Below are 18,985 nucleotides of genomic sequence, written 5' to 3' on the forward strand. Positions count from 1 at the left end.
ACAATTAGTCCATGCTTTGAAAGGAATAGACGACCCGGGATACAGATTTTGGCAGTTAGAGTGAATCTTCAGTTTGAAAAATACGCTCAATGAAGACCACGTGTGCCAAACCAAGAAAATAAATGGGTTTGTGATGAGTGACTTGAATTTTCGGTTTAAGATAACTTAAAGCATGTTACTTTGGGTTGGTGAGATTCATTAATGATAATATCTAAAATTAAGCCAGTCAAGGACACCTCTTTTAGCATTTGCATGCTCAAGTATTATGATATTCTTGATATCCTCGTGAGGTCGTTAAGTAGCGTCGAAACGGTGTTTGAACAAAAAATGCAGAGATGTAACTTCTAAGGAACTTGGTAAAACCAAATTTCACTGATACAACTGAAATTAGGGCAGTGTATTCTAGGCACTGCTAAAGTGCAGGCACCATCATAAGTTAATAGCGCGTTCAAACAACGCGCTCGGTTTGCACAGAGCACCCCACCATCCCCACGTACAGTGTTCTTCCTCTCCAACCTGTGTTCTTCCTCCTCCTCTGCTTCTCTTATCAGTTTCTTTCCGTTTTCCAGAAAATCACAACAAAAAAGGTGATCACATCAAAACCTAATAACCAAATTCACAAACCAGCAAAGAATCAAAGCTATATCATGGGAAATCCTACATCAAAAAGTGATGAAACCTAGCCAATTCAAACACGAATATCAAAGAAACAAATCGGGTATTGCTATTCAAATTCAGAAAACCAGTTGGTGCATCAGTTTTTCTGGACATCGAATAAAGCAATTGGTGTTGCAACTCAAAATTTGATTGCAACTCTGAATTTCGTAAAACCCAAATATTAAATACTTTGATATCCATCTCTCTCTGAGTACTTGAAATCCAAGAATTGGGTTTCGGTATATTGGTGCGTTAAACAGATTCTAAACAACAATCATAAATTTTATGTTCTGTTCTTTTCATGCTTTGATTATTTGACCAAAGCTGTCAAGGCCTTGATCCATAAAACCCCAATACACTTCAGTAGTTGTAGTTGCAGATATCATAGAGTCGAAGTCTCGGAAACTGATTATGAAATATTGGCGCTCTATCTTCTGGAAGTGGTCGTGTTTCAGTCATAAGTAAACGAGTGACTACGTGTAATTTGACAATTAATCCACATGTCCAAATCGACGGTGGAGATTCGTCGGTGGAGGAACTCGCTGGTGTATACAATCTGTTTCCCTAAATTTAGACTGCAAACATGGCTACATGGATCCACCTGCAAAACCAACATCTACATTTAGAGAGCCTGACAACCGCGCCTTGGCTTCCATATGTCTTAAGTTGAAGAAATTGAAGATGAAGATGATCCCAATTAACAACGGGATAGAGTGTCATAGCTAGTATATTTGATCAACTCTTTTTTTTTCTTTTTCTTTTTCTGACCTCCTTCACCTAAAAAAAAACTCTTCTTTTCTTTGATCACTTTCGAGTTACACTCATGAAATCGAACATTACTACTACACATATATGAGCTCCACAACCTCAATTTCCTCTATCGAAGAGTTTGATTCAAAACCAAGACAATCATTAATAACTTGTTCGTCTCGCTTTCAGTCTCATTAATTTTGATAAATTAGCCGCAGAAAAAAGAAACCCCACACAATCACATTATTCCTCAAAAGTTTAAAGCCAATATTGCATAGTCATCCTTTTAGCGATATGGTTTTATACTTTCGTTTTCAAACAATGAGCTAAAAGCTTGCTTCGTTGGTAGGCACAGGTTCGATGGGATCTCAAGTGCCTCTCTACCGGATTCGACATCGACTGAATTTCTTCCACCGCAGGTTGACCCAATCATCGTCTTCCTCGACTCTTTGTATCAGTAGCTGGCCGAATTTGTGAGATTTGACTTTTAAGCCCTCAAACTTTTGCTATAACAAGTGATTTATTGCCTATGAGATTTTTTTTTAAATGACATCAAACGGAGAACAAGTGGGTAATTACAATTATGACTTTTGAATTCAAATTACTATGTGGTTTGAATGTTGTCACGTGTTATGGTCCATTTACACCGGTACATTCACACCGTTTCCTATTTTCGTACCCAAAAGTCATATACTCATACATGTTTTCATCGTCTAAACCGAGGTTAACCTCGACGTATATTTACTAGAATTAGGAGCGAGTTTAGGATTTTCCAAAATATTTTTCAACCAACTCTTACCAAATTTCCACTTGTATTTTTTGGAATGAACAGTACATGACTTATAAAATGAGTACGATCCTTTTTAAAAAGTATGTACTCGATCACCAACTTTCACGTACAAAATAAAAAAAAAGTCCTAGTGAATTTAACATTTTCAACAGATGGATCGTAAGGGCATTGCTCAAAGGAGAAAATTAAACTGGGTAAGAAAAGACAAATAGTGAGTAATATATGGCAGCAATTTATACATTTTCAATAAAAATGTATAGTGAGTAATATAAAACTGGGTCAGATTTCATTAAGTATACATTTTTATTTGTTTTGAAAAGAAGTATTTATAGATATTATTGCTTGATATTGCATAATAAATGGTGGTTCACTTATACCTTAGTGCATTGAATAATTTTCTAGATTTCAAATGTAAAATGAAATTTTATGAGATGAATCATTAGGCCACACTGGGAAGTCAAGTTATACAGGACAAAGAGGAACTCGAAGTCGAGTTCTTTTGAAGTGGAAGAGACTGATGCAGGACAAGGATGGGGTAAATTAAATCAGAAAAATATAAAGGCAAAGAAGCGGTGAGCAGTCAAGAAAAATGATTTGAAGATAGGTAATTCGCGCATTCTAAGGCAATTAGTTGCTGGAATATGTAACAAGATGATTTTTTGGATTTTTCGGGTTACTCGTACGAAATTGCAGATTTTGCCCAGAATGTCCGTTTGAGACGCATAATACCTTTCTGGAATGAGAACGACGAGATCTACAAAACTCAATTTAGTGAGCTCCATCATATTTAAGCCAAATAATGACGTTTCACTGTTCCAATTCGGCTTTTAATATTTTAGGCTATTTTTATTTTCCTTTTAAAACTCTATTGTTTAGATTTCTTTGTTTCCTTTTTAATTTCGATTCTTTAGGTTTCAATATTAGATTATGACTTTGATTTTGTGTAGGTTATTTATAAGCATCATCTTTCTTTGTATTGACATATCAATAAACATTTGAGTTCTCTCAATTATCCTGGTAGATTCCAGAACTTCTCGTGGATTCAAGGCTGCCGTTGTTAGATTTCAATGAGTTAGTTCCGCTGCATCAACTGATATCAGAGCAGGTCTAACCTGTCTCTTTTGTCTACTTTGATTATCAATGGGTGATGAACAACATGGTAACAATCTGGTTACCATAGCAGATTCAGATGTTACTGCTTCATAATTTTCTACATCAATGGTTGCTTTATCTAATCAACTCAAAAAAATTTGCGAGCTGTTGGAAGAATAGAATAAAAACCGTAGCAGAGACAGGGAAGAATGATCAAATGGGCGAAAGAATACTTCGAGTCAAAATTTTAGAAGCAAGACTACCAGAATTCTAAAAGATGAAGAGGAGATTTCAAATTCCAAAAGATGAAGAATTCTATTACTTAGGAAAACAACCATAATTTCTTTTCTCGTTTTTACCTTTTGTTGTTTGTGAAATTTCTGAAATTAAGTTTTTAGTAGATCAAGGGCAAAAAAAAAAAGAATTAGCAACTTGCCAGTTCCATATGCCAAATTGCTTTAATTAACAGAGATAAGTAAACTAGGTATTTATTTTGGAAATTTGAGCTAACAACAACTTAAATGAGTCGTGGCAACTTGAATGAGTTGTATGCGGTGGGTTGATTTTTATCAATTTATGTGATAATTTTATCTTCCTCAGTCAAGACCAATTGGTGATAACATCTATAGTAACTTGTGGAGATGAAGAAGTATGTACCCATTATAAGGGATCGTCCATTTAGGGAAGTAAGTGGACGATGTGTGAGAAATGAGGTTTACAAGCTTTTTCTACTGGGTTTTTCATAAAAGATTAAACACAAGCATTTGCTTTTTTCCTTTTTTATTATTGACTTTTCCATAGAAAATGAAAAACCTGTCAAGCAGTCATTTGTGAAGATGATAAATTCATAGAAAATCAGATTTAATCAATAATGGTCCATAGTGACTTTTAGAGGCAATTAGAAAAACTTTTTCACATAAAAACAATGAGTTTTGGAGCATCAAATTGCTCACTGAATTTCAAAATGAAAGTCTATACTAATACTATTAAAGCCATACGAAGACCCAACTCTATATCACACATAAATAGTATGGGTGTAAGTTTAGGATGTGTTGACGTTTAATAATGATAATATACTTCAATTTTATTCTAAAGTTGTAAAATGAATTATAAAAAATATATAATAAAATATTTTCCTCAGTGTTGTAATTGAGTTGACATAGTTGTAAATTTTATTTACCAACACGAGTCCTTGAAGAGTTGAAGTAGTAGCATTAGTCCTCAAAATGGTAATTAAGTTATCAAACTTTTAATTACAACTTTTAAGACTCGATTATAATATTACTAGCATCTCAAGTCTCAAAACACGCTTACGCGTGTCGATTTGCTTTTATTTTATTTTGATGTGTAGAACAAATTTTATTCCATCAATCACCAAATTAACTTAAGGGATATAACCAATATAAAAAATTTCAAGTAGTTATTCAAAGTAACCAAAGCTTTCTTTAGATAGCTTCTCAAATTCAAGTCTGCGTACCATAGATTCATAGATATTGTTCATGACCTCCAAAACAGTGGAAAACAAATTAGAAAATTACCAAATTCTTTACCTCTGTATATTGTCCATGTTTCAGTTGAGCCCCTCGAAGAGGAAGATGAGTCCTAATCAATATATTGCATAATAAAACCAAATGGGTTAGGTGATCAAAATCGGGAGTACGTGCAACTCTATTTTAGTTGCCAAAACCTACTAGGAATCTAATTGCAGCGTACTCAGTAATCGAAAGAGAAAACCCTAAGGACATGGAATTCAAAATTTGGTAATTCTACGATGGCAAAATGAATATGATGCGGCTTTGTTTGATTTTACTCTACTCCTCTTTCTTCTGCAAATTGGGAGAGTATGTGGTGAGTATTGGTATAGCCATCACCTCTAAACACCTCCCACGTTTTACGCACTTCAAAAATTTAATCACAGATCTTTTCATTTTGGCTTTATTAATATAAGATAAAAAATAAGATTATATTAACAACTCGAATTGGTAAATAAAAATTACAACCTTATCAAAATTAAGTCCTTAAAATTACCCATTCAAAAAAAAGTCCTTAAAATAACCACTTTCCATAATAATAAGTAATTGGCTACAACTTTGAGGGCAATATTACTCATTTTATAATTTTAGGATAAGTTGATGCATAACATGCATTAATTTTAGGACAAAGTAGAATCTATAAAATTGCTATAATTAACTGAAATTTTGGGTTTTAATAATTGATTTATGTTTCAGGATGAAATAATTGTGTATTATTGAATGATATGGGGGCCTATATATAGGCATTACAAAACCACAATCCCGTAGGATTCGGAGTCATAATCTATTACGGAGATGCTAATTAACAGGAAACCTATTAGGCTAAGACACACACAAGGGTAAAATAATAATTCTCCCGGAATAATTTAATTTGTTTTTCTCCAGCAACAGTTGCTAAAATATAAAATTGTAATTTGACACGTGGGAAGCAAATATTTACCTTTTTTTTAGCAATATATGAGTTATCAACAAATTTAACAATTCGATTTAACAAATATCAAATTTAGCAATCCTATAACAATTTTATTGGAGCTCTAGTTTACCAAATAATTTGATAAATTGTTAGATTATTTCAAATTAGTAATATTGATAGAGATGCTCTTACAAGACGAAATGAAGATGCATGTACCGAGGCCGACAAATAACTGCATGCATTTCTTATCTCGCAAAATATTGATTTTGGACTCAGAAACAACTAATTGAACTAAGAACTAACACATACACAACATGTCAATCAATACACAGAAACAATTCATATTTATCAATTATCATATCTTCCTAGTTCATGCACAAAGTTGTGTCATGTAATTAGATGATCGACTACATTTGAGTATTATTGCATGTTTACAGAAAACAATAGAAATCCATGTTAATGCTAAATATATATGGAAGCAAATATATGATCTTGTTTTAAAGGGGTCAAGCCCAAAGAACTGAAAAGCAGATAAAGAAGGAAAGGTAAATTAGCGCTCCTCCACGTACTTATTCCAGAAAGAAAATGACTTGAGAGTTGCAACCCGAACAGTACGTGAACAATTAACATGGAACAGTCGTCGGTAAGCAAGGCAGTGATCAAATCTTACGTCAAGATCGATGTAACTATGAGTAGAATTCCCTTGCTAGTCTTCGGAACATTAGTCGCATGCATTTTTTTGAATGCCGTATAGAACTTTCCCAGTGAAGACAGTGTTCTCGGCATGCCCTAGTCAATTTTGATAATGAAGTAGGGCATCAGTTTTCCACATTAGCCAGCTGCTGAGACTATTCCGCAGTGGCCACGATTCCAATATCATAGCAGTTCCCAGTGAAGACAGTGTTGTCGGTATGCCCTAGTCAATTTTGATGATGACCTAGGCATCAGTTTTCTACATCAGCCAGCTGCTGAGACTATTCCACAGTAAAATCAAAGCCACGATTCCAATATCATAGCGGTGAACTATTAGGGGACGTTTGTTACCTGGGTTTGGATTGGACTGGACTACCTTACACACAAAAATAAGCCGAAACCTACGTTTGGTGAAAACACGGATTTCATTTAATGAGCTTACGCAGTCCCCATGTGACGACCCCAAAATTTCGAGCTAAAAAACTCAAAATTCTAAAGTCGTTAAACACCAAATAATCTCAAATAAATCGAAATCATTAAAGCGTAACAGCGGATCATCTCTGAGTTCCAAATACAACTCAGTCAAACCGATTATTACAAACCAACTTATAATTTGACATTACAATATGATGGGAAATGTAATAATCCTCACAAACTCTCACAAAGCTTACAAATAAATTCACTCAAATTCTCACACAAATCCACGCCAGAAATCTCACCACAACAGGGTACGAACGACTTCGAATCTCCGGAGTCGTCACTCAATCTCCGCTAATCAGTACCTGCGGAATTATCCCCTACACCATTGAATTGGTGCACCGGGATTGTAAACACAAACCCGGTAAGCTTATAGCTCGTATGAGTAAAATCACAATACAGTTCGCATATCAATATATACGAAAGATCACAAACCAACAAATATAAATGCCCTCATGAGTCAATGGTCAGCCCATCTGGTTGACCCAAAGAAATATGAAATAAAACGCTCATGAGGAAATTAAGTAACCCTTCTGGTTACTCAATGCATTTATAATACGGGTACCAAGAACGCTGGTACACATCTGTTACCCCTCTCGTAATACACCGTTGATATTGGATAGCCACCCGCTACCCAACATCCAAAATACACCGAGTACGCATGAGCAGATAACCACCCGTTACCTCGCATGCAGTACTAAGGCAGACAGACTAGAGCTCTAACTGTATCGTAACTTTCGCCCGGCCAAAGGCTAGGTTCCGACTTGCCACACACGTACAATAATCTCACATCATATTGTACCAAAAATCACGTCCGAAGACAAATCACATTTTAACAATCTCAATGTTAAACACACGTACAATAATCACACATCATATTGTACCACACCTCACGTCCGAAGACAAATCACAATTTTTTTAACATTCTCCGTGATAAAATCATGTACAATAATCACTCATCATATTGTACGTTTTAAAACTTTCACGATATCACCACAATAAAAATCATAACAGTATATTATATAGCAAACTATATATATTCGTATTTATTACCATTTATACAATATATACATAGTTCACTATATCCTATACATGTCATTTTTCATAAACACCTGAAGAATTACGTACAATATTCTCACATCATATTGTACCATTTATATCACATACACATGCACAATTTTCCGTCACCGAAATGACTATTTTTAATGTATTAATAACAGTACGTAATTTAATGAACTATATATATATATGTACTTATTACCATTATACTGTATATATGTAGTCCACTAAATTATATACATGTTGTAATTCATCTGATAAACACACTTGCAAAAATGTTGAATCACCACGAGGGTAGATTCGTAATTCAGTGAGATTTTACTCACCTTATCGACTCAAGCGTAAATCCTCAATTCCCGATGATAATTCATTTCCTCGATTAATGATCACCTTAAAAGAATAAGAAAAGAATTTAGAATCGTTTCGTAAACCTTTAAATGCCGTAACAGTATTAATTGGTTACTGTTCAGCAACTTTCGGTTTTACGAAATTACTGTTCACGGTTCACTATTCACGGTTACTGTGCAATACTCAATTAATACGTATTTCTGTACGTATAAGTACTATATACGTATTTCTATACGTATAAATATTCAATACGTATTTCTGTACGTATAAATATTAAATACGTATTTCCGCACGTATAAATATTAAATACGTATTTCCGCACGTATAAATATTAATACGTATTTCCGCACGTATAAATATTAATACGTATTTCCGCACGTATAAATATTAATACGTATTTCTGTACGTATAAATATTAATACGTATTTCTGTACGTATAAATATTAATACGTATTTCTGTACGTATACGTACGATTTAAATGTAAATACAACTCAGTAAATAAAATTTACTAAATTACCCTTTTACAAATTACTTTTTACATTTACTGAAAGTAATTTATAATTACATTTACCGTAGGTAAAACTTAATTACATTTACCATACGTAAATAAAAATTACATTTACATTTACCGTACACAGTAAATTACCAAAATACCCCTTCAGTCAAAACTAATTACACCGCCTTACACGGCGGCGCGTGTGGCACACGCGCCACCTCCGGCCGGCCGCGCGTGGGGCCCACGCGCCGACGCCAACCAAGGCGCGTGTGATGCCACCGCCGTGCCTAAACTCTCCCCCTCCTCCACCTCTATCCTCTTACGGCCTCCGCCGACTCCTAGGCTATCCCTAGCCTCCTCACGCGCCGCCTCTAGGCGGCGGTATCTCCTCTCCTCCCCCTCCGCCGATCCCTCACCAAAACACCACAAATCGATCCACAATTACAACAACAACATCACAATGACCAATCCTAGCTAAACCTCACCTAGATTCGAACCTTTGGATTGTCAAATCGACGTTGATGAGCTCGAGGTGCCGGCGGCCTTGCAGTTGAGAAACGACGGTGCCTGTCGCGGTTTTCAATCGCCGATCGTGTCACCGGAGGCACTAGGGGTGAGGAGAGATGATGGTGATGCAGTCCCAAGTCTTGGTCTCACCGGTGGAGCGTTTGGGCGACGGTGAATCGCAAGGTTTCGGGTGAGAGGGAGAGGAAGAAAGTGACAGTGAGAGGGAGAGAGGAGAGTGCAGTGAGAGGGAGAGGGAGAGAGCGATTGGTGAGGGAGAGGGATTTGGGGAGGGACGCGATGAGAGCGAGGGAGAACCGAGAGAGGGTGAGAGAAAGAGAGAGCGGCGGGATGAGAGAGAGAAGTGAGATGAGGGTTTCTGATTAAGGAAACCCTAATCCTATAATTACCTATTTATACTAGTTTCCAAATCGGAAACTAACTTCCGACATTGATAACTTTTACCTCCGACGTCCGATTCGAACGCGTCACATATCCACGAACTCGTATCGACGAGCTCTACAACTTCCGTGAAGAAAGTTTTCACAACCGAGCAATGAAATAAAAGTCGATATATTCATTCGGAAACGTAACGTTTTCTTATTAAACGTTCTCGGAACGTTTCCGTTCCCGTTTCGTAACGTTCGCAAGCAATCATATTCGGTTTAAATCAAACTTCACGACTTAATGGAATTTAATTCAATTCAAATAATGTTTGAAAACGAGGGTTATTACAATCTACCCCCCTTAAAGGAATTTCGTCCCGAAATTCAAGCTCACTCAACAAACAACTGTGGATATCTGGTCATCATGTCTGACTCTAGCTCCCAAGATGCATCACCCTCATCATGGTGACTCCACAACACTTTGACTAGCCCAACTTCTCTCCTCCGAAGCTTCTTTGTGGATCTATCCAGGATACGAACCGGTTCGACCACAAATGTAGCATTTTCCTTCACCTCAATGGTGCTATGATCAATCACATGTGACTCATCTGGTACATACTTCCTCAACATGGAAATGTGGAAGACATTGTGAACACCCGACATACTAGTAGGCAAGGCTAGTCGATAAGCTAGTTCGCCCACCTTCTCAAGTATCTCAAAGGGCCCAACGTACCTCGGTGCCAACTTTCCTTTCTTGTCGAATCTCACTACACCTCTCATAGGTGAAACTTTCAAGAACACATGATCACCGACCTCAAATTCCACATGTCTCCTCTTCAAGTCTGCATAGCTCTTCTGTCTACTCTGAGCGGTCCGGATTCTATCCCGAATGATCGAGATCTTCTCAGTGGTTTCCTGAACCACCTCTGGGCCCATCAGTGCCTCATCACCAACTTCGGCCCAACAGATCGGAGATCGACATGGCCTACCATAAAGTGCCTCATACGGTGCCATGCCAATACTAGAATGGTAGCTGTTGTTGTAGGCAAACTCAATCAATCTCAAATGATCTTCCCAGCTACCCTTGAAATCCAACACACATGCTCTCAACATGTCTTCCATCACCTGATTCACCCTCTCTGTCTGTCCATCCGTCTGAGGGTGAAAAGCTGTACTCATATCCAAGGTAGTGCCCATCGCCTTCTGCAAACCACCCCAGAACTTTGAAGTGAAACGTGCATCTCTATCAGAAACAATAGAAACTGGAGCGCCATGAAGTCTCATTACCTCATCCACATATAGTTTCCCAAGCACATCCACGGAGTACTTCATCGACACTGGGAGAAAATGAGCCGACTTCGTCAATCGATCGACAATCACCCATATGGCATCGTGACCCTTCTTCGATCTAGGCAACCCGGTCACAAAATCCATAGATATCTGCTCCCACTTCCAAAGAGGAATAGTCAGTGGTTTCAACATGCCAGCTGGTCGTTGATGTTCTGCTTTCACTTGCTGACATGTAAGGCACTTCGATACAAACTCGGCTACATCCTTCTTCATACCGTTCCACCAGAATTGTCTGCATAGGTCCTTGTACATCTTGGTGTTCCCTGGATGGACGGTATAGCGTGAACGATGTGCCGTACGAAGAACCTCCTCCCGAAGATCATCACAATCTGGGACACACAATCTTGCCCCAAACCTCAACCCTCCATCGGATCCAACTCTCCACTCAGAAGGACACTCATCAAGCGTATCAACTACAAGATCCGCCAACTTAGCTCGTGAGTGCCTATCCTGCGCCTGACCCTGTATGATCCTCGTGATCAATGTGGGTTGTACTGTGACACTACCAAGAAAGACCCTTGGTTCTCCTCCCGACAGTACCAAATCGAACTCTGATGCAGCTTCTAGCATGAACCATTCCTGGACCATAAGTGAAGCTACCACGCCTCTCGGTTTTCTGCTCAAGGCATCAGCCACCACATTTGCCTTCCCCGGGTGGTACTCTAATATGAAGTCATAGTCCTTGAGGAGTTCCATCCATCTCCTCTGCCTCATATTCAGCTCCTTCTGTGAGAACAAGTACTTCAAACTCTTATGATCTGAAAAGAGTTGAAATTTCTCACCATACAAGTAATGTCTCCAAATCTTCAGGGCAAAAACAACTGCCGCAAGCTCTAGGTCGTGTGTCGGATAATTCTTCTCATGAACCTTCAACTGTCTCGAGCCATATGCAACGACTCCTCCATGCTGCATCAACACACAACCCAAACCTTGGAGCGAAGCATCACTGTAAATGACATAACCACCACCACTAGAAGGAATCGTCAACACTGGAGCTGTGGTCAGTCTGGTCTTTAGTTTGCTGAATGCTTCCTCACATGCATCCGTCCACACAAACGGAGTATCTTTCTTGGTCAACTTGGTCAATGAAGATGCAATACTAGAAAACCCCTCGATAAACCTCCTGTAGTATCCTGCCAAACCGAGGAAACTACGTATCTCTGTAGGGTTCTTTGGACGACTCCAATTCTTTACTGCCTCCACCTTTGACGGGTCCACTAGTACTCCATCTTTTGAGACAACATGACCAAGAAATTTGACCTCTTCTTTCCAGAACTCACACTTCTCTAGCTTGGCATACAGTCTCGCCTCCTTCAAAGTCTGCAACACTGTTCTCAGGTGCACCACATGTTCTTCTCGTGTCTTGGAGTATATCAGAATATCATCCACAAACACTACTACGAACTCATCCAAGTACGGACTAAATACTTGGTTCATCAAACTCATGAAGACAGCTGGTGCATTCGTTAGACCGAATGACATGACAACAAACTCATAATGTCCATACCGGGTCCTGAAGGCTGTCTTCGATATATCTTCTTCCTTCACTCTGAGTTGATGATACCCGGATCTCAAATCGATCTTAGAGAACACCGTAGCACCTTTGAGTTGATCGAACAAGTCATCAATCCTAGGTAAGGGATACCTATTCTTGATGGTCACCTTGTTCAGCTCTCTGTAGTCCACACATAACCGCAGAGAACCATCTTTCTTCTTTACGAACAAAACAGGTGCTCCCCAAGGCGAAACACTAGGTCTAATGAACCCTTGGTCTAATAGCTCATCGATCTGCACCTTCAGCTCCTTAAGTTCATTCTGCCCCATTCTATATGGCACCTTTGACACAGGTGCTGTATCGGGTACTACATCAATGCAGAAATCTACCACTCTTCGAGGAGGTAGCCCCGGTATCTCTTGGAACACTTCACCAAACTCAGATACTACCACAATGTCTGCGATAGTCACTTTCTGATCCACTGACTCCACATGTGCCAAAACTCCTGATCTCATGGCGTTGTCGGACTTGAGGCAACGATAACGAAACACTGGCTCTCCGGGTCTATGAAAGGACACCACCATGTCAAAACAATCAATCACAGCATGTTGTGGTCTCAACCAATCAATCCCCAAGATCACATCATAAGTGTGGTCCGGAATCACAATCAACGAAGCAGAGAACTCTCTACTCCCAATCAATATAGGACAAGCTTTGCAGATTGTCTCTAACTCAAGTGACACTCCAAGGGGTGAAGTGACACATAAGGCGTCCCCGAGAGGTGTAGGAATCAATCCTAGCATCTCCACTACTGAACTAGCAATGAATGAATGCGATGCTCCCGTATCAAACAACACTCTAGCAAGGTAGTCAAAAAGTGATAATGTACCTTCCACCCCTGTGTCTCGCTGACCCACTGCGAACACTCTAGCTTGGCCCGCTGGTAGCTGTCTCTGCGGCCGTTCCTGTCTACCCGGAAGTGGTCGGGTACAATCTCGAGCTATGTGTCCCACTTGCCCGCACCGGTGGCAGCCTGCTCTCTTCGGTTTCGGACATGCTGAGGCGTAATGTCCCATCTCATTGCAGCTATAACACCTCACTGCTGCTAATGGTCTGACTGGTGCTGCTTTGATGGCTAAGGGTGGCGCCCTTGTCGGGGCCTGATAGTGGGGTCTTGGCCTCTTCCATGACCTATCCTTCGGCCCTGAGTGCTCGCTGCCTGTATAGACTGCCTTGCCTTTCCCCTTCGCATCTCTGTTCCCCACATCACCTGCTCGAGTCTTCTCTGCTTGCTCCAAACTCATAGCACTCTCAAATATCTGCTCCCGTGAAGTCAGGCAAAGGACTGATATCATGGTCTTGTACTCTTGTTTCAGCCCACGTAGATACTTCTGAGCCAAAGCAGTCGCACCCATAGGCCTGACATACCGATACAGTTGCGAGAATCGAGCATCATACTCTCTGATGGTCATGTCTCCCTGTACCAATGCCAGAAACTCCAACTCTAAGTCCTCTTGTACTGAGGCTGGAAAATACTTCTCTTGGAATATGGTGGTGAAATCTCCCCATGTGAATGTAGACACATCCACCGTCTGTCTCATGCTCTTCCACCAATCTAGAGCATCACCCTTGAGAAAGAATGTAGCTATCTTTCTCTTCTCAATCTCTGTGCACTCTATCATCTCAAAATAAGTCTCCATACCCTCGATCCAATGGTCAGCTACCATATGATCTAGTCCCCCATGAAATGTCGGAGCTGACAGTGCACTAATATCCTTGATCAGCTTCAACACTCGACCGTCATCTCTAACCGCAGGAGCTGGCTCATCCTGCTCCTCCTGCGGAGCAGCCTCCTCATAGAGGTTCTCCACGTTGCGGACTCGACCTGTGGCCCTACCTCGACCTCGGCCTACCCGCTCTACCTGTGGAGCAGCCTCCTCATAAAGGTTCTCCACGTTGCGGACTCGGCCCGTGGTCCTACCTCGACCACGTCCTCTCGCCCGTCCTCGGCCCTGTCCTCGGCCCTTATCAGCGTTCATCACCTTCAAACAACGAAACACTTAGTCAATACTTGTGAAATCTCGAATTCAACTAAAACAGATTCAATAGGTATTAACATGAAATTTCAGGATATGATGAATCATCGAAGTATCATCACGATACTTCTCGGAGGACCAAACCATTAGGTATGGCTCCTAAAACACTCTCGCGTACCCGACGACATATCAATACCGAGGAGCATGTGATGGGGGCCCGCCTGCAGTCGGATCATCGCTCCCGGATGGTATTGATAATCGCCAAATACGCAACCTGGCTCTGATACCAACTGTGACGACCCCAAAATTTCGAGCTTAAAAACTCAAAATTCTAAAGTCGTTAAACACCAAATAATCTCAAATAAATCGAAATCATTAAAGCGTAACAGCGGATCATCTCTGAGTTCCAAATACAACTCAGTCAAACCGATTATTACAAACCAACTTATAATTTGACATTACAATATGATGGGAAATGTAATAATCCTCACAAACTCTCACAAAGCTTACAAATAAATTCACTCAAATTCTCACACAAATCCACGCCAGAAATCTCACCACAACAGGGTACGAACGACTTCGAATCTCCGGAGTCGTCACTCAATCTCCGCTAATCAGTACCTGCGGAATTATCCCCTACACCATTGAATTGGTGCACCGGGATTGTAAACACAAACCCGGTAAGCTTATAGCTCGTATGAGTAAAATCACAATACAGTTCGCATATCAATATATACGAAAGATCACAAACCAACAAATATAAATGCCCTCATGAGTCAATGGTCAGCCCATCTGGTTGACCCAAAGAAATATGAAATAAAACGCTCATGAGGAAATTAAGTAACCCTTCTGGTTACTCAATGCATTTATAATACGGGTACCAAGAACGCTGGTACACATCTGTTACCCCTCTCGTAATACACCGTTGATATTGGATAGCCACCCGCTACCCAACATCCAAAATACACCGAGTACCCATGAGCAGATAACCACCCGTTACCTCGCATGCAGTACTAAGGCAGACAGACTAGAGCTCTAACTGTATCGTAACTTTCGCCCGGCCAAAGGCTAGGTTCCGACTTGCCACACACGTACAATAATCTCACATCATATTGTACCAAAAATCACGTCCGAAGACAAATCACATTTTAACAATCTCAATGTTAAACACACGTACAATAATCACACATCATATTGTACCACACCTCACGTCCGAAGACAAATCACAATTTTTTTAACATTCTCCGTGATAAAATCATGTACAATAATCACTCATCATATTGTACGTTTTAAAACTTTCACGATATCACCACAATAAAAATCATAACAGTATATTATATAGCAAACTATATATATTCGTATTTATTACCATTTATACAATATATACATAGTTCACTATATCCTATACATGTCATTTTTCATAAACACCTGAAGAATTACGTACAATATTCTCACATCATATTGTACCATTTATATCACATACACATGCACAATTTTCCGTCACCGAAATGACTATTTTTAATGTATTAATAACAGTACGTAATTTAATGAACTATATATATATATGTACTTATTACCATTATACTGTATATATGTAGTCCACTAAATTATATACATGTTGTAATTCATCTGATAAACACACTTGCAAAAATGTTGAATCACCACGAGGGTAGATTCGTAATTCAGTGAGATTTTACTCACCTTATCGACTGAAGCGTAAATCCTCAATTCCCGATGATAATTCATTTCCTCGATTAATGATCACCTTAAAAGAATAAGAAAAGAATTTAGAATCGTTTCGTAAACCTTTAAATGCCGTAACAGTATTAATTGGTTACTGTTCAGCAACTTTCGGTTTTACGAAATTACTGTTCACGGTTCACTATTCACGGTTACTGTGCAATACTCAATTAATACGTATTTCTGTACGTATAAGTACTATATACGTATTTCTATACGTATTTCTGTACGTATAAATATTAAATACGTATTTCTGTACGTATAAATATTAATACGTATTTCCGCACGTATAAATATTAATACGTATTTCCGCACGTATAAATATTAATACGTATTTCCGCACGTATAAATATTAATACGTGTTTCTGTACGTATAAATATTAATACGTATTTCTGTACGTATAAATATTAATACGTATTTCTGTACGTATACGTACGATTTAAATGTAAATACAACTCAGTAAATAAAATTTACTAAATTACCCTTTTACAAATTACTTTTTACATTTACTGAAAGTAATTTATAATTACATTTACCGTAGGTAAAACTTAATTACATTTACTATACGTAAATAAAAATTACATTTACATTTACCGTACACAGTAAATTACCAAAATACCCCTTCAGTCAAAACTAATTACACCGCCTTACACGGCGGCGCGTGTGGCACACGCGCCACCTCCGGCCGGCCGCGCGTGGGGCCCACGCGCCGACGCCAACCAAGGCGCGTGTGATGCCACCGCCGTGCCTAAACTCTCCCCCTCCTCCACCTCTATCCTCCTACGGCCTCCGCCGACTCCTAGGCTATCCCTAGCCTCCTCACGCGCCGCCTCTAGGCGGCGGTATCTCCTCTCCTCCCCCTCCGCCGATCCCTCACCAAAACACCACAAATCGATCCACAATTACAACAACAACATCACAATGACCAATCCTAGCTAAACCTCACCTTGATTCGAACCTTTGGATTGTCAAATCGACGTTGATGAGCTCGAGGTGCCGGCGGCCTTGCAGTTGAGAAACGACGGTGCCTGTCGCGGTTTTCAATCGCCGATCGTGTCACCGGAGGCACTAGGGGTGAGGAGAGATGATGGTGATGCAGTCCCAAGTCTTGGTCTCACCGGTGGAGCGTTTGGGCGACGGTGAATCGCAAGGTTTCGGGTGAGAGGGAGAGGAAGAAAGTGACAGTGAGAGGGAGAGGAAGAAAGTGACAGTGAGAGGGAGAGAGGAGAGTGCAGTGAGAGGGAGAGGGAGAGAGCGATTGGTGAGGGAGAGGGATTTGGGGAGGGACGCGATGAGAGCGAGGGAGAACCGAGAGAGGGTGAGAGAAAGAGAGAGCGGCGGGATGAGAGAGAGAAGTGAGATGAGGGTTTCTGATTAAGGAAACCCTAATCCTATAATTACCTATTTATACTAGTTTCCAAATCGGAAACTAACTTCCGACGTTGATAACTTTTACCTCCGACGTCCGATTCGAACGCGTCACATATCCACGAACTCGTATCGACGAGCTCTACAACTTCCGTGAAGAAAGTTTTCACAACCGAGCGACGAAATAAAAGTCGATATATTCGTTCGGAAACGTAACGTTTTCTTATTAAACGTTCTCGGAACGTTTCCGTTCCCGTTTCGTAACGTTCGCAAGTAATCATATTCGGTTTAAATCAAACTTCACGACTTAATGGAATTTAATTCAATTCAAATAATGTTTGAAAACGAGGGTTATTACACCCCACGTCTCCCATATTTCGGCTTACGGAGCGGCCCCAAAATTGGGGGGACTCCATAAGCTTTCGCTGCAGAAGAAAAACGTATGGAATTTCGTCTCACTCTCACGCCTCTCTCACTCAGCTCTGGTGCTCTCTCACTCATCGACTCTCTCACACACCCCCCCCCCCCATTCCAGGTTCTCTCTCTCTCTCTCTCTCTCGTCTTCACCCTTGCTCTATCTTGAACTTTTTTTCTCGATCTGGTATGGGTTAAAATAGATTGATTTACTTGACTATTGTTTATGGGTTGTGTTTATTTGATTGATTGATGAATGATTCTTGGTCTGGTAGCTTGATTTGATATGAATTCATGAGTTTCATAGCTACGTCGTCTTCTTGATCTGGGTTGCTTGATTTGATTTCAATTAAGAAACTTAATAACTTTGGAAGAAAAATTGAATGAAAAAGCTTCTGATGAAACAAAAGCCCCTGCTGCTTCTTCTTCTTCAGTTTGGTTTTGGAGGTAAGGAAGCCGAGGATGTTCTATTCGCACACAATATTGGCTCAGAAGGGCCCTTTGAGTACCATCTGGTACGCCGCCCATCTCCAGCACCGCCTCAAAAAGTCCCATTACGCCTCCACCGATATCCCCTCCACCATCGGTCAGTGGGCCCCTCTCAATTTCCCTTCTTTCGCCTTCAAGCTTTCTTCTTTATGTTCATCACGTCTACCCGTTCTTGTTTACATCCTCAAGTTCGCTTCTTTCAAATCTTTTCATAATATTATTCTATGCTCAGTTTTTTCAAGCGTTTCAAAAGCAATTAGCTGACAAGCAATTTGTTGGCTGTTAGATCGCATCATGTTTCCGGAGGTTCCGATTGCACTGAGAATTTTGGGCCACCTTTTGTTGGGGGTTGTTCGGATTTACTCCAAGAAAGTGGAGTATCTTCACCAGGACT

This window comes from Argentina anserina, chromosome 3 (genome assembly GCF_933775445.1).
Source record: "Argentina anserina chromosome 3, drPotAnse1.1, whole genome shotgun sequence".
NCBI lineage: Eukaryota > Viridiplantae > Streptophyta > Magnoliopsida > Rosales > Rosaceae > Argentina > Argentina anserina.